The sequence below is a fragment of the Stegodyphus dumicola genome, chromosome 1 (genome assembly GCF_044657685.1).
Source record: "Stegodyphus dumicola isolate Sdum_Otavi_A_Nest chromosome 1, ASM4465768v1".
Classification (NCBI taxonomy): domain Eukaryota; kingdom Metazoa; phylum Arthropoda; class Arachnida; order Araneae; family Eresidae; genus Stegodyphus; species Stegodyphus dumicola.
The window spans coordinates 110846482-110870199 of NC_140768.1; the positions used below are offsets into that span (position 1 = coordinate 110846482).

At 33.8% G+C, this 23718-nt stretch overlaps 1 long non-coding RNA gene across 1 annotated transcript; it reads right to left on the reverse strand.

The window, feature by feature from the left end:
* Nucleotides 1-1210: 1210 nt before the first annotated feature.
* Nucleotides 1211-22292, reverse strand: LOC146999201 (uncharacterized). Its single transcript, XR_015041805.1, has 2 exons — nt 22153-22292; nt 1211-1593 (listed from the first exon to the last, which is right to left on the reverse strand). It is a non-coding gene; the product is annotated as an uncharacterized LOC146999201 (long non-coding RNA).
* Between the last annotated feature and the right edge of the window lie 1426 nt (nt 22293-23718).

Consider the following 23718-nt stretch of genomic DNA (forward strand, 5'->3'; position numbering starts at 1 on the left):
CACAGGACTGCCTTACAGGAATGCTGTTTTTAAATATTTTGTGATATTGCTACTGAACTGAATTTTATGTGGCTTAAGTATGAACATGATATTGAATAAATAAAGGTAACACAAAAAACATTAAAAAAGTTCCCCTTTGGGCATAATATAGAACCTGAAAGCTTTCAGATTATTATTTTTTTTAAAAATTTAATGTAATATAACAACTTTTTCTCAAAATCAATAAAAGAATCAACATGGTAATAACATATCGTGTCAATTATCTTACTTTGAAATAAAAAAAAGTTGCCAATAGCAGCTATTTATTAAAATGCTGATATTAACGAAAAAGTTTTTACATACTATGACGTCATGTACCAATTGTGCGCTTTTCCCAACGTCATAATACATGACCTTACATAATAAGATGTTTAATGTTCAGCAATGTTATTTTTATTTCAGATTTTGCAAAACTTACAAATTAATGAACAAACTCTATGATTTGAAAGCGATTAGTGGCAACACTTTTCAAAATAAAGCAGATTTTTTTCTTCAGCGTGTAAGATTGTTGCCACTCGGAAAAAATTTGTGCGAAATTAGCATTTTCAGAGATTTTAATTAATATCGAGTCCTACGAAGATGAGAATAAACGAAATAGCTTCCGATGACTTTTTGAAATTCGAAATAATATATTTGTTATAAGTTTAAGTAATATATTTGTTAATAAGTTAATAATATATTTTCTATATACTTGTTATAAGTTTGGTGATGCTGTTTTTATTTTAGATTTTCTAAAGTTACAAATTTTTTATTAACAAACTCTACGATTTGAAAGCGAGCTCTCGCAACACTTTTCGAAATAAAGCAGATTTTTATCTCCAGCATGTGAGACTGTTGTGACCCAGAAAAAATGAGGGTGAAAATTAGCATTTTTGTAGTTTTCAATTAAAATGCCAGCTGATTAAAGTCGTACGAAGATGAGAATGGTCAAAATGGATTTCCCCAAATTTTTAGAATCCAGGGGTACGTCTATCGAAACTCAACTCCCCGCCATTCCAGCGAAGATAATGCCACAAACAAACAGACAGACAGACGCACACATATTTGAATAGTATAAACTGCAGCTTTTAGAATGTGGTTTGTAAAAATACCAAGTATAAAAGATGATTTTTCAAGTGCAGCCAGAATGATTTGTTTAAAAACTCGGGAGCAAATAATCATTTAAAACAAATAAAGTATGGAAAACAATTTTATTAAACTCTTTTAAATTTACAAAAAAGCTAGCTATTAATTTTTGGCCTTGAATGTCATAGATATGATATCAGAAGATCTTAAACAAGCCATTGGTAACACTCCTTGCACTGGTGTAAGTAGATTTTCGACGACATAATTTTTTCCTTCAGCATCCGCTGCTTTAAAAATTCCTTTAACTTTAATACTTTCATGCATGTTAATTTTAACCTCACTGTTTGCTAATTCTGCAATGGAACGAAGATAATCTTCTCGAAGACGAGCCCGTTCTTCTTGCCCAGCAATGAATTTAGGATCCAAAAGGTGACTCATGATAACTTATAGAAAGTATTTTTTGCTTTAAATGAGAAATAATCCAGTTTCCTATTAAAAGAAAATATGTACATTATATATCAAACCTTAATATAGCACATAGACTATCAAAGTAAAAATAACAATATAAGGAGTAAATTGGAAGATTCAAGACAATATTTATTATCTTTCATAAGAAATATATAATTATTGCTTACTTAGGCTAGACTTAGAGTTATATGTATATAAAACATATAACTATAAGTTTTATATAAGCATATCAAACATATCTATAGTTTAGTTAAGTTTTTCATCTTTTTTCTTAAAAAAACTATAATGATAAACGTGAAAACTATTTCTTTTGGTCTTGAATTGGTTACTGCCAGCTGAAATACTGCTCAATAATACCCAATAGTGGAAAACACCACTATAAAGTACAAAAATAAAAAAATGTGCATGTAGGGTGAAAGAAATTACAAACTCTGAAATGAACTGCAGTAGAAAATATATCATAAAATGTGCATGCTTGTTAATTTATCCCAGAATTGTTGCAGAATGTAGGTAGATTTAAATGTAGTTCAATTTTTATCAATTCGTGTTTCATGGGAAAACCTTGGTAAATAAAAAATTTGATGGTTAATATATGGAGGAGATATATGTGGCATTCCGACAGATACTTCAACTTCTATTCATGAGATGGCGCAACGTGTAAAATCCAGTTCTTAATCGGAGCAGCAAAGCGACATCTTTACTCACTCAGACTTCTCGTCACACAACCGTACGCGAAGGTAGCATGAACTGTGGTCCGAGCTCTGTGTTGATCTCTGCAATGTAATTTAAATTGTAATTTAGTATTTAATATATTTTTTTGTTATAGGAGATTGTCTACTCTTATTTTCTTTAATTATATCATGCATTAAGCACACACGGCCAGCAAAAGTGGTGACCTTTTGACTGAGCACGCTACTGACAATGGATTTTCAATGACCCTAAGCCACGTGCATCCAAGGCATTCTGAAGAACCGACTAAAAATAACAACGAATATGGACATTAAACGTATGCTACAAAGTACCCCTTCAATTATTTCTAGATGTATTGATATATATTCCTTGTGTTTTTTCAAAGTCGTGCATATCATCGCAAGGAGCTTCAGCAAATCATCAATGTGATCTGTTCCGTTCCGCTGACTTCGCCAGTCGTGCAATAATTCTTCGATCATTCAACGACAAATGTGCTACAACAGTGATTTTCGCTAAATGTGCTACATCAGTAATTTTTCTGCAACGTGCTACGGCAAAATTCTTCCCTCAGTGTTCGAAAGTAGTGAATTTCTTTCCCACGTGCTACAGGAGTGATTTCCTTTTTCCTTCGAAACTGCCTTAGCAGTGTGAAGTGGTGATTTTGTGTGTGTGCAATACAAAATGAACGCATCATTTTTTTTCCTCAAATAAGGGTTTCTTTTCAAATGCATTTCGGTAAAATATTATTTGTGTGTGTAATTGCTGACCCTGTATTATTTGTGTGTGTATCGTTACGTAAATTTTTTCTGCATGGTTAAAATACTTATTGTTATCATGGTAAAATATCAATAGTGTATCTTCATGCTACAATTTTTGTGCTGTTAAGTGTTTATTATTTAAAGTGAAAATTATCTATCAGTATGCCCGACGATATTCCACCAGAGTCACAAATCACACGCGTTGCGGTGAAGCCACCGCCTTTCTGGAAAAATAATCCTTCATTGTGGTTCGCTCAGATCGAAGCACAATTTTCTATCGCTCGCATTAGTGAGGATTCTACAAAATTCAACCATGTAGTTGCAGCAATTGAGTCTGATATTCTGAATTCAGTGCATGACTTAATTCTCAAACCACCTGATTGTGATAAATACTCCAAACTGAAACAGCGGCTCATTGAAATCTATTCAGAAAGTGAATCTTCAAAAATACGTACTTTACTACAAGGACTTGAACTTGGAGATCAGCGACCTTCATACTTGCTGTCACGAATGCATGATCTGGCAGGAAGCCATTTTAGTGACGATTTGTTGAAGTCACTATGGCTTTCGCGTCTCCCTAATAACATACAAATAATTCTTGCTGCTTCCAATGAAGATCTAACCCGTTTAGCAGCAATGGCTGACAAAATTAATGAACTTGTTACTCCAGCTTATGTCAGTGCTGCTAATGCTGCACCTTCCAGTTCATCCCTCGAACAACAAGTGGCTGAATTGACCAAAAAAGTATCTGAACTCTCTACAAGTCTTCATGCTTCACGGAGATACAATCGATCAAATCAGGGCCCACGTAATAAATTTCGTGCCCAAAGCAGGAGTCCATCTCGTCTTAATACTCGAACGCAGTACAAAGAACCCACAAGTGGCATATGTTTTTATCATACGAATTTTAGAGCTCAAGCTCGCAAGTGTGCCCCTCCATGCACTTTTGAACAAGCGGGAAACTAAATGGGCGGTCTTCTGCTGGCCAACAGAATGTCCGCCACATCGACAGAATAGTACTGGCTGATCGTTCAACTCAGTTATGTTTTCTAGTAGATACTGGAGCTGACATATCAGTGCTCCCGAGAACTAAAACAAATGCTCACCAACTTAATAAACTTGTACTGTATGCAGCCAATGGTACCCAAATTGCAACCTACGGCACCAAACTATTGACACTTGATTTAAACTTGCGCCGGACTTTCAACTGGCCTTTTATTATTGCGGATGTAACTCAAGCAATTATTGGTGTCGACTTCTTGACACATTTCCACCTTCTAGTGGATGTCAAGAATAATTGCTTAATTGATGCTACAACTCAGCTGACATCACAGGGCCAAGCTTCTCACATATCGAACCAACATAAGTGTACAATAACCAACATAAGTGTGAACCAACATAAGTGTACATAAGTGTACAATCTACCAACATAAGTGTTGTATCGGGCAGCACACGGTTTCATCGGTTATTAGCCAAATTCCCTGACATTTTAAACCCATCCAAATCAGGGCAGCATACTCATCAGCCAGAAGTGTATCATCACATTGAAACACATGGCCCACCTGTATTTTCCAAGCCTCGTCGTCTTTCCCCAGAGATGATAAAAACTGCTCGCAAAGAATTTGAATTCATGCTAGCACAGGGAACCATTCGCCCATCTAAAAGTCCATGGGCCAGTCCACTTCACATAGTTAAAAAGTCTAATGGTGACTGGCGGCCTTGTGGAGATTATCGTCGACTTAATGCCATCACGGTCCCTGACAGATATCCAGTCCCACATATCCAAGACTGTACCCATCTTTTTCATGGAACAAACATATTTTCTACCCTCGATCTTGCAAGAGCATATCATCAGATCCCAGTGCATGCTGAAGATGTGCCCAAGACCGCAGTGACTACACCATTTGGTCTCTTTGAGTACTTATATATGCCATTTGGCCTTCGCAATGCTGGCCAAACATTTCAGCGTTTCATACACCAAGTACTGTCTGGCCTCGATTTCTGCATCCCATATTTTGATGATATCCTGGTTGCATCTACAGATGCGGAAGAACATTTTCAACATCTGCGTCAGATTTTCACTCGCCTTAAAGATCATGGATTAAAACTAAATCCATCCAAATGTGTACTTGGTTAACCCTCAGTTTCCTTTCTTGGATGTCTTATCACCCAGAATGGAGTTAAACCTTTACCGGAAAGAGTCAAAGCAATTAACGACCTACCTCAGCCCAAAACCATCTCTGAACTGAAGCGTTTTCTAGCAATGTTAAATTTCTACCGACGCTTTCTGCCAAATGCCGCAAAAACACAAGCCTGCCTACATGAGTTTCTGAAGAATAGCAAAAAAAAACGATCAACGAGCTGTCCCTTGGACTGAATCTGCATCTGCAGCATTCGTGCAATGCAAACACGTTCTTATCACTCACCTAGTGATCAGCTCTCTATAATGGTAGATGCATCTGACACGGCCATAGGAGCAGTGCTTCAAGCCCATACCACTAAAGGACTTTCCCCAATGGCATTCTTTTCCAGAAAACTCACTACTGCAGAAAGGAAATACAGCACATATGACAGAGAGCTACTTGCTGTGTACTGTGCTGTTAAATACTTCCGGCACAACTTGGAAGGACACGACTTCATCATTTTCACTGATCATCGACCATTAACCTTCGCTTTTAAAAAAAACTCTGACTCATGTTCTCCTCGTCAGGTCGACATCTGGATTTCATCGCCCAGTTTAGTACAGATATCAGATATGTCTCTGGTACTGATAACTGTGTTGCTGATGCCTTGTCTCGGGTAAACAATATCAACCTCACTACCCCAGATTTCTCTGAAATTGCAAAAGCTCAATTGCATGATGAGGAACTCAAGAACCTAATCTCAAATCCACAAACCTCCCTTCAGTTACAACCGCTGCACATTGATCCAACGCTTAAAATTTACTGTGACATAGAGAACAATAGAATACGTCCCTATATTCCTGTCAATTTTAGACGTGAAGTGTTTAATGCCTTGCACAATTTGGCACATCTTGGAATCCGTGCCACCAAAAAGCTGATCGCAGACAGATTTGTCTGGCCAGCGATGAATCAAGACATCACAGAATGGACTCGTTCATGTATTAGATGTCAACGGTGTAAAGTATCCCGTCACACTCACAGCCCCATTCAACAATTTAACCTTCCAGCAAGACGCTTTGATCATGTGCACTTAGACTTGGTTGGCCCATTGCCTCCTTCAAATAGTTACACTTACCTCCTCACTTGTATTGATCGGTACACAAGATGGCCTGAAGCCATTCCTATTGAAAATATATCCGCTGAAACTGTAGCTCGAGCATTCATCCCCCAGTGGCTTTCAATATTTGGCATGCCTACCACCATCACTACTGAACAAGGCCGACAATTTCAATGTCACTTGTTCGCATCCCTCACCTCTCCTCTTGGCATTCGCCATATTCGCACAACACCACACCATCCATCTGGAAATGGGATGGTGGAACGCTTTCACCAATCTCTCAAACAAGGTCTGAAGTGCCACAGTAGCACACACTGGACAGAAGCCTTACCCCTAGTCTTGCTTGGTCTTCGCACAGCATTCAAAGAAGACATTGGTAGCACTTGTGCTGAAATGTTATATGGTGCAACCCTCCGTCTGCCAGGTGAATTCTTTCACCCAGAATCTACTCCAGTTATCGACCCTCCAACATTCCTTCAACGTTTACGTGAGACCATGAGCAATATCTCGCCAACCCCAGCATCTTCGCATAACCAGCCAAGCTATTTTGTACATCCTGCGCTTGAGACATCTTCGCACGTATTCGTGCGCAACAATGCAATTAAGCCAACTTTAACACCTTCATATGATGGTCCATTCAAAGTTGTCAAATGAACACCGAAACATTTCACCATCATCTGCAATGGCAAACAATCAGTGATTGGAATCGATCGTCTCAAACCAGCATTTCTAATGCAAGATCCAACAACTTCCTCATCAACATCACTCCCGGAAGAAAGCTTACATCCCGTTAAAGAGCAACCTAAAACTACCAGATCTGGAAGAAAGGTTAAATTTAACCCAAAGTACTTATAACGTACCGATGGTACTTGGGGGGGGGGTACTGTGGCGTTCCGACAGATACTTCAACTTCTATTCATGAGATGGCGCCACGTGTAAAATCCAGTTCTTAATCGGAGCAGCAAAGCGACATCTTTACTCACTCGGACTTCTCGTCACACAACTGTACGCGAAGGTAGCATGAACTGTGTTCCGAGCTCTGTGTTGATCTCTGCAATGTAATTTAAATTGTAATTTAGTATTTAATATATTTTTTTGTTATAGGAGATTGTCTACTCTTATTTTCTTTAATTATATCATGCATTAAGCACACACGACCACCAAATATACATAGAAGTAGAAAAATTGGGCAAAATTTAGATATATTGTATGACTGTTTACAATTCAACGTACGATTAGGATTCAAATACACAAAATTTAAAAATAAGCATAAGGCTTTTGTAAAATTATTTAATAAAATCTTGATCATTTCAAAATAAATGAAATATTTGCTAAAATACTTCTTTTAGTATACTGAATATGTATCACATATGCTGAATTACAATGTAAGTAAACATTGTATGAATAAATATGCACTGAGTATAAACAAACTGATGTCTTTATGTCTTAGTACCATAGTCGCATGCAATGCGGATTTTACAGAGACTGGTATTTCTTTTCCTGACCCTTTTACAGGTCCTACACGGATGGTGTTTTTGGATTTCAATACCTCTGCAAGCTTCAGGCATTGTAAAAAAGTTATCTGTAGTGACATTTCTACCTTTGTTTTCACATGGACTTGATAGTTGCAGTACTACATGTTCAGAAAGAGAAACGTTGAATGGACTTCATTTATGTTTTCCAAGATATGGGAATCCATTTATTAGATATTTTGAGTCAACACCTGCAGATAACCAGAACTTGATTCCAAATTTATCTGGTTTGTTTGGCATATATTGAATAAACCTACACCTAGCTTTTGTAGGAAATAACAGTTCATCTACAGTTATATTAGAACCTGGTGGTGTATAGGTAGTCTGGCAATTTTCAATGGAACAATTACAAATACTGGAGATAAGGGGAAATTTGTCTGCCTCTAGACGATATGATCTCATCTATTTTATACTGAAGTGTAACAATCTCATTATTTCATGAAATTCGTCTCTTGACATTGTATTTCGGAAAAACAGTGGTCCCCAGTTCATTGATTACAAGCTATTCAGTTTAAGTTCTTTTGCAATATATATACCATGTGCATATAAAATTGCTATAAAAGCATCCATTTCTTCTATTGTTATATATTTCATTTATTTTCACGAATCTCTCTATGAGCTTCATCTTCAATGCATTTCTATATATGCTTCAATATCCTTCATCTCTAAAAAGTCTCCAAGCACTTAACGGACTGTTGTCTATAACATTGTTTTTAGCATGGGGTGTTGGGCCCCCAACTTTCTTCAAAATATTTTCTTTTGATTTTTTTTTCCTTTATTAATTGTTCCTAATTGTATGATAATCCAAACTGTTCCATCATTGCCAACTTCATTATTTCCTACTTTGACTGTTACTGATGATTTCTTTTTTGGATTTCCTTGATTGCAAGCAACTTTTCTTAGAATTTTTTATTTTTTATCTGATAAATTATTATTGCAATGAGAAGGTCCAGCAACTGTTAGGTCACTGCCAGATTTATCATTACTCTAGACTACTCTATCATCTCATTTTCTTCATTAGTACGCAGGTATTCATCCTTGCTACTCAAAATCGAAACACTCATCATTATCATCATCTTTTGAATCATTTTCAGTGATTCTCGTGCTGTTAAATTTTAATAGTTATAAAACATCTGATGTGTACACCACATGACTTCCTTGTATGGAATATTAAATTATATGCATTTTTCTTGCATTTCATTTAAACTTATTGGACTGAATTAAATCTACTTCGCCGACAGTGCGTAAACCACAATAGAATAAATGCATTCTTTAAAATTCACTTTGTTTACCATAGCGACACTCTGGCACTAGGTTTACTTAACAGTATTATATTTCGTTCATATTATAACTCTGAATGCACAAAATTTATATCATTTAAAGAATTATCTAATCGTTGCCACATGTTCTATTCAAATACTATAATAAAGCTAGAATGATGTATAAAAGAAATTAAGCAAACAAAGCAAAAAAGAAACAGCTTTTCACAGACGACTGAGTATTTCTCATTCAATTAGTTAAGTTCTCACTTCGCGAGAAGGCAAAAGTACATAAAATCTCAAAATATCTATATTAAAAATTACGAAGTAAATCATAAACACTTATTTCCTCGAAAAAATTCCAGAAAGGATTAAGCATGATTTAATTGGCAATAATAAATGAACGCGTTATCTTTGTTGTTGCAAAGCTAAGTTTCTCTAGATTGGCAACAAATCCACCATCCTGCTGTTTCAAATGTAAACAAACAATGGCCGCCATCAAGAGAAGTATTAGGCTTAGCGGCACTTAAACAACTTTAAAATTGTTGATAATTCTAAAAATATTACATAGAGATTTACTAAAGGCATAAAAACCTTAACCGGAAGATAAGAACAACAGAATTCAATCATTTTTAAAGCAAAAAATGTACAATTTACAAACATAAGAGTAAAGAAACTGAGATCACTGAGCCGGGTAACAGAATGGATATATATACAGTCAAAAGTCGTTAATTCGGACACCCATAATCCGGACTTCAAAGCTACAAACTTTCTGCGCATGCGTTGCGTTCACGCATCCGCACAGGCGTTTACGAGTGCGCGTAAGACCTTTACGGCTGCAAATATGTTTGTGCGCATGCGCGTTTAATGTGTAACGGACAGTATAAGCTAAGCTAAAATTATCTAATTTAGTTAATGTTGCCTATTGCGTTGTTCCTTAATCTTCGAATTGGATCCGGCTTATTAGTTTTTGCAGACTGTTGTTGAAGCAATTTCATAAAAGTAAGCTTGAACTTTCGATTATGTCAAATAGAATTTCCGATATATATTTACTAATATGTAATTTGTATCTACAAAGCGAAAGTATGTTTCGAAATCCGAAATCTGTTTATTAATTTCACGCCGCGGATTGGAAGTTGATCTCTCATCACTATCCTTTTCTTCAGGGCAGATGTTTTTTATTTTATTTGGCTTATAATTCGTTACTAAGTGTAGTATTTCATCTCGATGTACTCCGTCTTTGATATGATTTAAATCAAGTTCCTCGTCATTATAATTCGCTTTCGATAGTGAAGAAAGTGACCCAGAGGTTATTGAAAACGAAAACATTTCGATTGACAAATTAGTCGGTATTCTCAACACAGCAATTATAGGACTTGAACAGTGGAACTTTGTAACTAAACAAGAAATTATGTCTGTTTAATAGAATTAAAGAGAAAGTTTTATCACATGAAAAGCAACTTACATTGAAAGAAATGTTTAATAAAGTAAACAAATAAATATTAAGCTTTTTCTTTTTGTAAATTTTGATACCCTTTAGATCATAATTGTTCTTTATTTCATAAATTACGGTTTCATATTTTTAATTTTGTAATTTCTGCATGCCATCTTACCAGATTTAAACTGATGATCTATAATCCGGAATCGCCGAAGTCCCGACGAGTCCAGATTAAAGACTTTTGACTGTATAAATATATTCATATACATTTGGTGCAGCCGACTGCAACCAAAATACGAGGTGCACATCTACATGTTATAGCAGTCTTATATACAAAATTTCAACTTTCTGAGGCTATTCGCTTTTGAGTTATGCGAGATACATACATACGTTCGTACAGACGCTACGAAAAATTCTCTTCAGAATTAATTTTAAAGCAGTTTTATAATTTTTTTTTTTTTTTTAGGAAACGAGTCTTTTATTCTGTTCTTACGTACAGATATCACACAAAAACAGCATTAAATTGCATTCGATAGCGGTCAAAATTGATATTTTCGTTGAAATATGCTGCCTGAAACTTTTCGCGATTACAATATTTCCTTTTTACTTTGTACAAGGAAGTAAAAAGGCTAAACATGACTGAATAGAAGCATAAAAGTAAATAACTATTTCAGAAGCACAGAAGGGGGGTGGAACGTCGCGGCGCGCAATGAACTGGAAGTTCATCTGTTATCGCAGATGTTTTTATTTTTTTCGGCTTATAATTCCTTACTAAATGCAGTATTTCATCTCGATGTACTCAGTCTTTGATATGATTTAAATCAAATTCCTTGTCATTATAAATATCACGAATGCAAATCAAATAGTTTTCTGGTTGCAATTTTCTAATTTCGACTATGCGCAATGTACGCTTTGCGCATGCGCGCGTTGAACAAAATGTTTAATAAAGTAAACAAATAAATATTAAGCTTTTTTCATTGTAAATTTTGATACCCTTTAGATCATAATTGCTCTTTATTTCATAAATTACGGTTTCATATTTTTAATTTTATAATTTCTGCATGCCATCTTACCAGATTTAAACTGATGATCTATAATTTGGAAAAATCAATAATCCGGAATCACTGAAGTCCCGACGAGTCCGGATTAAAGACTTCTGGTATTCTAAAAATAGTAACCTTTTTCTGCACTGCACCATTTTGAGATTAATTAATGTCACTGACTCTTACATAATGCCAGTGTTGAAAATGGAACTAAAGCAACCAATAGTAATTTTACAGCAATATCAATTATCCAATCAAATGCATTGAGAACCAAAACTAACTCATTCTGAATTAAGATTTCATCCTGAACAGAAGTCACTTGCTTTCTACACTTTGGCCTAGCTTTAATGCTGCTCGCTGCTCTCTTGTTACTACAAAGCTACCAAATGTGTAAACATTTTGAAATACATATGAGTGGAGTCCTAAACTGTTTCGCCACATTTTTTAAAAATAAAGATGAGTATTTAATCTGCTTTGGCTACCAAGTTGCTCTTCATTATGGATCAATATTTCTACAATATCATTATAGCTGAGTTTGCTTCATTACCATGTACAATAGGTGTTACCTTGGTAGGCGGTTGCACAGATTTTGGCGATTTTTTTTTGGGGGGGGGGGCGAGCGATACAACTTATGGCAAACCCATTGCTAGACAAGTTATTTATGGTAACCAATACTTTGTTGTCATGTTATTTAAAAAATAATGCGTTTTATTATGCCTAAATTCCGTGTTTTAAATATTATTTATGGCTTCTAAATATTAAAAATCAATTTAATTTTGCATTTTTATTTGAAATAAAAATTTTATTGTTTATGATATTTTATGTTGTGGATGATGTAATCAATGACGCCGCATTACTTTAAAAGTAATTGGTTTTAATATCTATAAATTTAATCTAATGTTTTAAATATTATTTATGGCTGTTAAATATTAAAATACAACTTAATTTTGCATTTTTTAAAAATGATTATTTAAATAATTTTAATTCCATTCGTGATGTAATCAGCTCCCTGATTGATTACAGAATATTTGTGCATTAAAGATCTACAATCAGCTCCCTGATTGGTTACTAAATATTTATGCATTACCATGCCATTTTAAAATTTTATTATTCATCTCTTTGAATTTCTTAGATTATATTTTTCAAATTTTTTCCTTTAGATTACATTTTTCAAATTTTTTTCATTGATATCTAAATTATGATTTCGATTTTTTTCGTGGTACTTATGAATATATGACAAATTAAATACAAAAAGAATGTAAGTACATATTTTTTTACTACTTTATAATTGTACACTTCAATTTTTATTAAAAAAATTAATACGTACACTATTTTCAAAATTTTCAGAGATATTTATTGCCATATATATTTTAATGTTAAATAATTTTATCCTATAAAACTTATTTTAAAGGATTTGAATTTAAGTAATATTTTAATTCTTTTAAATGTTGGTATGATGTTTTTAATTCGATATTCAATTTAAATAATATTTTAATTCTTTTAAAAGTTGGTATGATGTTTTTAATTTGATATTCAATTTAAGTAATATTTTAATCCAATTAAACGTTAATGCAATGTTTTATAGTGGTGTTTTTATTCTATTTCTTTGCTATATGAAAGTAATAATTTAACTTACTTTAGTATTTTATACTCATAGTAAATGCATTTATTTACATTTGCCTGCCATCTTAAAAAATGACATTTTCAACAAAAAAATTAATCAGTTATTTTTAACAATTTTTTTTTAAAGCTTCAAATACTTTACTATGTGTAAAATACGTAAAAACAGCGTTTTTCAAGATGGCTGACGATTGTAAAAATTGTGCCAACAATTGCGCTAACGTAAATCGCCAAAAATCCATGCAACCATCTACCAAAGTAGCACGGTACAATATTATGACAGCTAAGTCTGCACCATTAAAATTATGGATCAACATCTATGAAATTAAATATGTCTACATTTACATTACCAATGCTTCTATGTTATTACACCTAAGTTTGCATTTATTTTATATAGTGTGCATAAAACAAAGTATGCAAATCAAAATTATAACTCCGATAACCTTTTAATTTGGGTACTTTCCCTCTCTATTCTACAAAAAGTTACAACTTTTTGTGGACTGCATCATTTCTGGATTAATACTAACATATGACTTCAACATAACGATGATGAGATAATTAATTCAGAACTTAAATCCAAACCTTTCTTTCAATAAGCCTCCACAATGGATAACTATGCACTTGCTTTCTGCACCTTGGCCTAGATAGACTGTTGCTTGTAGCTTCTCTTCTACCTGCAAAGCTATCAAAAATGTGAAATGTTTCATGGTGGGGATGTATTTAATTATGGCAAAGCACAGCGAGCATAAAAATTAGCGAGTTTGGTTCACGCCAAAAGATATGGAGAAGGAGGATATTGAAACTGAGTCAACACTTAAAAGAAATGTTTGAGAAAGTTTCTGTATTATTGGACTGTCCTACTGTATCTTCAGAAGAATTCGTTGCAGTAGATGATGATAATGTGTACACAGCCCCAATTGTAACAGACAAAGATTGTTCAAAGCTCAGAAAATATCATTGATGCAAACTCCGACTACGAAAATGAAATGAATAATGCAGCTCACGTCATCCGAAAAGAGGAACATCGACATTGAACAATTTGATGCTAAAAAACACCATGCAAATAAAAATACCAGATTATTTCCCAAAACCTCAATAAATGCTTTGTTTTTCAAAAAACTTGAAAATATTGCATTAAGTTCTCATGGATGTTTTTGTTTCATTGATTTTTATTAAATACATGCATATATACATATCTATGTAAATAAAATGTACTCTAATAAACTTTATTTTGTTGAATATATATATATTTTTGCAATATCCTTTAACACGAAAAAAATATTTCAGTCCCCTCAGTTTTGTGTTAAACAATTTTCACTGTATTTTTATAAATTTTTTGTAAACTAATATCAAATTTAAAAGTTATACTCAACAGCATATTGAGAGAAACATAAAATTTTTTAGTTTTAAGATATGAGAAATCCTATGCTCTTCTAATGAAACATTTAACTAGGACACAGTTTTCAACATACAAGTTCTACTTAACTTCCAGGAAGTCAAGGATGTGACATGTTGTAAAACTCTGTGCTGAATGGTTACCATCAGAGAAAATGGTTAGAATTTTTTAATAGTTTTCAAGCTGCGATTGATCAGAATAGAGCTTTAACCAAGATTGAGAAATTCGTATACTTGAAATCATTATTGATAGGGCAAGTATATAATGTTGTTGAAGGATTTCAGTTAACCGAACACAATTACGATTCGTGCTTAGAACTTTTAAAAGAACGCTTTGGAAAACCAGAGAAAATTACAAAATCACACATGAATAATCTTTTGGACATAGAACCAGTTAAAAATTCTTCTAACTTGAATGCACTAAGAAGATTTACTTTTCAAGTTACTTCAAAATTGTGAGAATGATTTTTTGGATTCTAAGATTCATAAATAATTGTAGACATGGAGGAAGAAATTATGATGAAACCCTGAGTGTTGAAGAATTAGACATTGCTGAGAGGAAATTATTGAAGATCGTTCAACAAGAAGCATTCTGTAATGAAGAACAGCTGAAGGGACATTTTACTTTCAGAGATGAAGACGGGATTATAAGATTGAAAAAGAAGGTTTTGAGAAGACATGACGATGAAAACTTCCGGTGCCCCAATGTACTTCCATCCAAACATGAATTAGTAGAAAGAATGATACAAGACTACCATTTACAACTTTTACATGCTGGTACTCAAGTTCTTTTGACTAATATTCTTCAAAAATTTTGGATAATAAGAGGAAGAAAAACAATACAAAGAGTCATATCGAAGTGCGTTCGGTGCAAGAGACACTCGGCGAAAGCTCAAGATACAGTGCCTTGTCCTCTGCCAGAAGATCGAGTGAGAGATGCGTATGCATTTGAGGTGACATATGTTGATGTTGCAGGACCACTTTATTTAAAAGAAAATAGAAAAGCTTGGATCTTGCTTTTTACCTGTGGAGTTTATCGTGCGGTTCATTTAGAATTAATTGAAAGCTTATTGACTAATGGATTCTTCCTCAGATTTCGAAAATTCATAGCACGAAGAGGACATCCTAGAGTAGTATACAGCGACAATGGCATAAATTTTGTAGGGGCAAGGAATTTACACCGATCTGTTGACTGGAAACAAATTATCAGAAGTTCTTCGACAATGAAAGTTCAATGGAAGTTAAATCTACCAACCACAGCATGGTGGAGCAGCTGGTGGGAGAGACTGGTTCAGATGATCAAGAAATTATTGAGAAGAGTCTTGGGAAAAGCATTACTTTCATATGAAGAAATGTTAACTATTCTATATGCAGAAGCAAATATCAACTCCAGACCAATAACATACGAGTCAGAAGATTCCACCGATTTATGTGCGCTCACTCTATCTATGTTTATTTAGGATGTGCGAACTGAAGGTGTTCCGGATCTGGACAGTTTGGATAAAATCAGCTTATAGAAAAGATGGCGATACCACCAAAAATTACGTGTAGAATTTCACAAAAGATTTAGAGATGAATATCTTGCACTGTTAGTACATTGGTCAAAGACCATACCTTCGCAAACCATCAAGAGAAGTGATTTAGTGTTTGAAGTGGATGACAGAAAGAAAAGAACAGACTGACTTATAGGTCGCGTTGTAGAAATGTATCCTGGGAAAGACAACGAAGTACAAGTTGTCAAAGTGAAAACTGCAATGGGTGAACTATTAAGACCTGTGAAATGTTTTTATCCTCTAGAACTTGATACACCTAACATGTCTAGTGATTTGACCATAAACAGAAAAAACTCTGTCGGTGAATGTGACAGTGATATGAACTATCAAACTACATATGGACGTAAAACTGTAAAACCTGTTACGTATTTTTAAATTGTTATACTGATTTTTGTTTCTTTTCAGTATCTTACACATTTAATTGTTCTAGATATAGTAAATTGGAACATGTTATCTGAATATGGTAAGGAAATATTTAGATGTGTAATAGTCCTTTGTAAATATTAATTTTTAGAGCATTAGTTAATTTTCATATTTGTGAACTTTTGTTTGATTATTGATAAATTTTGTTTTGATTTGCTCATGTAAAATCCAAAGGTTAGAAGGATGTTCCATTCTTGTCACTAGATGGTGAGCATTCTTCCTTTTTTTTTTCCCTAATTGAGATCTAGGAACGAGAAGAGATTCAAACCGCTCGCGAGAGCGTAAAGACAAACTTCGATTTCAAAACTTATGACGTTAATAACTAAAATGTATTGTAATTGAAATAATTATCATTTACCATGTAAATACTGTAAAATATAAAGATGTGTGAAAAATAAATAGTCATTAAGACTGCTTCGAGGTTATGATTGAATCGAATAGACGGCTGAAATTGCTCTCCTAAATAGAACTATCAATTAGAAATAACACCTTGTATGACAGCCAGACACACTATCCAGAAAATTCATACTATGGTTCACAAATACATGTTCAAAACCTTCTTTTCCTAAATCCTTGTAAGATTTCTAGTTATCGAAAAAATAGTTGTACCACTCAATCCACTCTTTAATACACTGCATCCATGTTTCCTTACTTCTATCATGCATAGCCACTAAAAATAATCTCCCAAACTCTCTTGCAAACACGTCCCTTATTGCAATATAGGCTATTTCAAAACACGAACCAATGAGCAATTGAATCACTCCAGCAAAAGAGTATTTAACATCAAAAGGGTTGCCATACAACACGCAATCGCGCCAAAAACCAGCGCAGAACACATATCGCCACAGTTGGTGATCTTAGGGCGCATATAAGAGTAGAGCCAAAGGTTTTACAAATTTTGGATTCAGGTTCTCAAAGGCAAACGTGCAACTGATTTCAGGAATTTTGAAATATAAACATTGAATGAAGAGAAGAGTCTGGGGAAAGAGAACATGCTGTATTTGCCAGAGCTTCTCTATAGGATCGTAACAACCGGGGTGGTGGCTTAAGAGCTCATGAGTGAGGAGGAAAAAATATACCAATTTTATTATATTGCAGATTTCATTTTAGAAAAACAAGACTTCAATAATAATATTTAAATTTTTATAGAGCTACTCTTATATGCGTCCTCAGGTCGCCAAATTTCTCGACAACATGCTGCCATATTACTACCTAAATTTTTTTTCTATATTTTGAACTTTAAGCCTAAAATGTTCTCTAAAAACGTGGTCACACATTTTAAGCTAAAAATCCGAAACAAAACAAAGAAAGGAAAAAAAAAAGGTTACATAGCAAAAACGTAATATTTCTAACCAAAAATATTTCACAAGAATCCATGCACACAGCGATATATTTTAACTTAAAAAAAATCTATGAATTGCACAATCTAGGCATTGCGCACAAATCAACCAAATAAACTTAAACTAAATTACAAACAATTCAAAAAACAACAATAACAACAAAAATTCATAGTAAAAATACAATGAACATAACATTCTATAAAATAAAAACACTAAAATAAAATACACTTATCATAATATATTCCTGAATAAAATTTCGTCAGTCACACAATGTCTCTGAACAAAAGTGCCATGATTATGCTACAGTCAAAAGTCGTTAATCCGGACTCGTCGGGACTTCGGCGATTCCGGATTATAGATCATCAGTTTAAATCTCATAAGATGGCATGCAGAAATTCTAAAATTAAAAATATGAAACCATAATTTATGAAATAAAGAACAATTATGATCCAAAGAGTATCAAAATTTACAAAAAAAAAAAAAAAAAAAAAAAAAAACTTAATATTTATTTGTTTACTTTATTAAACATTTCTTTCAATGTAAGTTGTTTAAGTTGCTTCGTTTTATGTGATAATACTTTCTCTTTAATTCTATAAACAGACATAATTTTTTGTTCAGTTACAAAGTTCCGCTGTTCAAGTCCCGTTAATTGCTGTGCCGAGAATACTAACTTGTCAATCGAAATTTTTTCGTTTTCACTAACCTCTCTGTCACATTCTTCATGTCTTTATCCATTTTTGCAGCAATTCCACTTTTTGTTTGTTGGACATCGAAACATACTTTCATTTTGTAGATCCTTTGGAAGTTCCAGCATCGGAAATTCTATTTGACATAATCGAAAGTTCAAGTTTACTTTTATAAAATTGCTCTTACAGTCTGCAAAAAATAATAAGCGGGATCCAATTCGAAGATTAAGGAACAACGCAATCATTAACATTAACTGAAATAGATAATTAGATAATTTTAGCTTACACCGTCCGTTATACATTAAACGCGCAGGCGAAAACGTATTCTGCACTTGCGCACATGCATATGTGCAGTAGTCAAGGTCTTACGCATACGCGTAAAATGCCGGCACATGCGCAGAAAGTTTTTAGCTTTGAGGACCAGATTATAGATCATTCCGGATTATGGGTGTCCGAATTAACGACTTTTGACTGTATATCACATGTCTTTCTGAGATTCAAAATTTCGAAAACAATGATAAAAACTTGCTCCAAAGTTAACTTACTACACCAAAACCACAATCCAAATCTTAAACTCTACTGACAGCCACATACTTTACCAGCAACCATTTAACTACAAATCCACACAAGAACTATCAGAAACGTCCTTCTTCATCTGAGTTCTCATAGCAGCTCCAAATTTCGGACTCCGTTTTAAAAGTCACACAGAAATTCAAAAAATACACTTCAATCCTCATAAACACACCCGAGAACAAAAAAACTCATCAACTCCAACATCGTACCTTTTAATACTAAATTCACTTTCCACACAATCTAAAATACACGACTAAAATCTTCCCACCACATCTATCATTGCAATATAGGCCATTTCAAAACACGCACGACACGAATCAACGAGCAATTAAACCACCCCACTAGGAAAATATTTTTCAATGTCAACAGGGTTGCCATACAACACGCAAGTGCGTCCAAAACCAGCGCAGAACACATATTACCCCTTTTGGTGAAATTAGAGCGCATATAAGAGTACAGCCATTTTTATTTTCAAAACTATTTATTTAATTAGAAATAAAGTTTATTTATAATTCAATAAAAAATTATACCAGCAAATACACTGATGATTAATCAGATTACGTCACCTTTGCTACTAGACTGCATCGCTATACAGGCTAACTCAAATAAAAGGCTTCTAGGCAGAACTAGGAATTACTAGAAAGTATAAGTGAGAAAGGTGGTGCTTACAAGAGTGTTCTGGTAGAAACCTGCAACTGGGTGTTCTAGAACATTTCGTGTAAAATGCCTCTATCAAAGGCTATGAAATTTGTTTTCCTATCAAGACAGTATATAGTAAAGTCCATAATCTGAACTCGTTGGGACTTCGGCGATTCCGGATTATAGATCATCAATTTAAATCTGGTAAGATGGCATGCAGAAATTATACAATTAAAAACATGAAACCATACTTTATGAAATAAAGAGCAATTGAACTAAAGGGTATCAAAATTTACAGAAAAAAAGCTTAATATTTATTTGTTTTAAGTTGCTTCGTTTTTTGTGCTAATACTTTCTCTTTAATTCTATAAACACACATAATTTCTTGTTCAGTTACAAAGTTCCACTGTTCAAGTCCTGTAGTTCCTGTGTCGAGAACACCGACTAACTTGTCAATCAAATTCTTTCGTTTTCAATAACTTCTCTGTCATTTTCTTCACTATCGGAAGAGCGCATGTGTAAACATTTACCGGCTTTACACGCATGCGTAAGTTTGTAGCTTTGAGGTCTGGATTATAGGTCATTCCAGATAATGGATGTCCGGATTATGGACTTCGTACAAATTCCGGATTACAGAGCCAGTGGGAACAGTCCTTTAACCCTAAAGGGCTGTTCCCACTGGGTTTGTCCGGATTACGGATTAGGAATTACCACTTGTGCCTGTTTTCCAACAATTATAGATAGTGATCTGCTTTCCTGTGTGGTCTACATTGATTATTTCAAGAGCTGTCATGTTCTTTTAGCTTAATTTCTTGGACTTTTGGGGCATTCTTTATACAGTGGGGTAACAGAACTATCCTATAGGCATTCATCAGTGAAACTTCCGAGTTCTTCATACTCACCAGAATAAGCTAAGACCTCCAAACAATATGAATAAACATGAAATGTACAAATTTTAGTACATAATATTTTTGTGCCAAAAATCACCGCTACACAAAGCCAAAATAATACGACAAAGAATTGCACAAACTCTGTATCCATGTACACATCGACCTATTTTCATTTAAAAAAAAACATCAAAGAATTGCACAAACTTGGCAATGCATACTCTCTTGACTCTATCCATGTACACATCAACCTATTTTCACTTAAAAAAACCCCAGAGAATTGCACAAACTAGGCATTGTTGAATTAAAAACATTTAAATTGATAAAGTTTTTTACTTTAACCCTAAAGAGCTGTTCTCACTGGGTTTTATCTGAGCTAACAGAGACAGTTCCATGTGTTGACTAGCTCTGCTATGCCTGCAGTTCAGATTTTTTAACTTGCTGCCCTATGGGAAAAAAACTGGTTTTGGAGATGTCACTTGTTTTCGTTAGCTCAGATAAACCCCAGTGGAAACAGCCCTTAGGATGAAATGTAGAATCATAGGTTCAAGTTCCTGAGCATTACAGAAGCACAAAAGAAAATGAACACAAAGCACATAAACTACATTTTAAAATGCAGAAGCATATACACTACATTTTAAAATGCAATGTAACCTTGCACAACTCTCCATAAAAGTAACTATTAGATATGAGAACATAATTAAATTATACTATGGAATATTACTTACTCCCATGTTCTCTAAGGGCTACCATCTACAGAGATGATCAAAATTGTCTGAAACCACGCAGTCTATTTTGGGGGTTTCTCTGCATCAATCTTAGCAATATCGAAAGTCCTTATTTCAGAAATTTTATCGACAAAGAAACGAAAATGACAAGAAATTAATTCTATGAATAAAACCTTTACTAATTTAAAACTTTAAACAAGAAAATTTGGGTTAATGATTAAAAGAGCCATACTTGGCTATTTATCCCATTCCCTGCACCACTGTATACCCAAATAAATTTGCATTCAGCTTATTATACAATTACACTACTGCAAAAATATAAAAATGCGTAAACACAATATATGGAAGAGAAACATGTCAATTTGAAATTTAAAATTAGACAACACATCTGTTGCTTTGATTCAAAAAACTGCAGGGCGAAAGCTGAGTGAATCAAAATTCTGAAAATTCAATCTTAAACAGCGGTCTGATAAATTAAAAATACTCTGAGAACCGATTCTGTGAACTGGAGCAAACCGTCTGAATCCCACCAACGGACAAAAACATAGTCTTTTAAAGACAGCGCTCCATGAAAAACAAACAAATAATAATATTTTTTTTTTTAAATCACCTTAGAGATGCATAGAGGTTTTTTTTAATAAATCAATGCTAAATTTTATGAAAATTTATAAGAATTCACAAACAAATAAAACTTCCAGTACAAAATTATCAAAGCACAAATAAAAAAGAAAGCGAGTTCTCAGATAAGCTTAGAACGCAAAACCCACAATACTTACATAAAGACGAACGAAAATATCACTTTAGAGTTTTTATTTTCAATTCAATGAGATACTATACTCCACAGTAAGGAATAATACAAACAAAACAGTATTGACAAACAAAAATCATCCCCAACGCAGTATAAACCTACCGCCGAGGTATTGCCAATATTCTTCTTCTTTTCAGTCATTCTCGAGCATACATACATTGAACTGCGGTGCTTAACCACCAGGATGCCTGGGCGCCATAGCCCTACCCCTCATCGAATAACATGATAAAAGTTTCCAATTATGAGAAATATAACTGAATGTGCTAAATAATTAAATGAGTAAGAGTTTAAATACATAATTGCTAATAGTTAAATACATATTTTTTTCCTTAAGTACCTAATTACTAATCCATACATAAATAACTATTTTTTTAAACAAGTATTTCACAGAGTACACACAAGAGAAACAAAATACGAAGAGCGACGCCTTAGTGCCACTAGTAAAAACAAAATGCAATCAGGAGGAAAAAAGAACAATATACAATAAAGAATCTGAGCAACAATTTGCATAACACATATACAAAATTACATATTACTAACATTTAGGATCGCCCTTGGGCGTTTACTGAAATTGGGGTCCCTAGTATCATAACAATAGTTAACAACCACAGGATTGTCCAGTCATTCTCGAGCATGGAATTACTTACTCAGTCTTCTCGAAGGTTTCTTTTAGAATGGAGTTAGACAGATAGTCTTAAACAAATAAATTAAAAAAAATACAGGAATATTTTATAGATATTACGTGAAACAGCGCAAGAGAAAAGCAGTTGCCTGGAGAAGAAGTAGAAATGATCGCCGGACCACTTTGTAGCATTAAAATGTCAATGATTAGTGCTGCTGAAGATATCGACATTTATAAAACAACTAACCTTTACAACATATTGCTGCGGTATTTTTCATTACAACGTAAAAAGATTCATCCAGACAAAGTATTCTTTAATTTCATAAATCTACTCTTTAATAGAATCTCCTCCGTTGACAAAGTGATACCATTTTAAGATATAAAAAAGAGTAGAACTGTCTCAGTTGCTTATTTTTATCTTTCAGTACTAGAAAAAATGTACTATTTAATATTTATTAAATCATATGAACAAATTTGTTAAACATTCTGTAAGTGTTAGCTACGCCATATATGACGTCATTGTAAGGCAAGGGAATTTGAAGCATGTTACAAAGTTTTTTGAAATTTTTTTTATTTCTACTAAAAATTTTTTCATTTCAAAACATTTATATTTTTCGTGCTAATAGCATAGGCTTTTGAATGGAAGAGAACTGGAATGGTTTGCTCAAGGTACACTAGTAAGAGTCAGGTCACTTTAGAAAACCATTCCAGCTCTCTTCAGTAAAAATATTTAAATGAAAATATTTTAGTAAATCATTGCATTTATTATTATACAGGTTCTTTTCTTTGAAAAATAATAGCTCATTTAAAAAAAAATATCCGTTAATTTTTAAAATCAGGTTTTAAATTTCTTTCAACTAGTCACCACCAGATGTCACTACCTTTTCATATACCACATTGCATCTTTCAAGC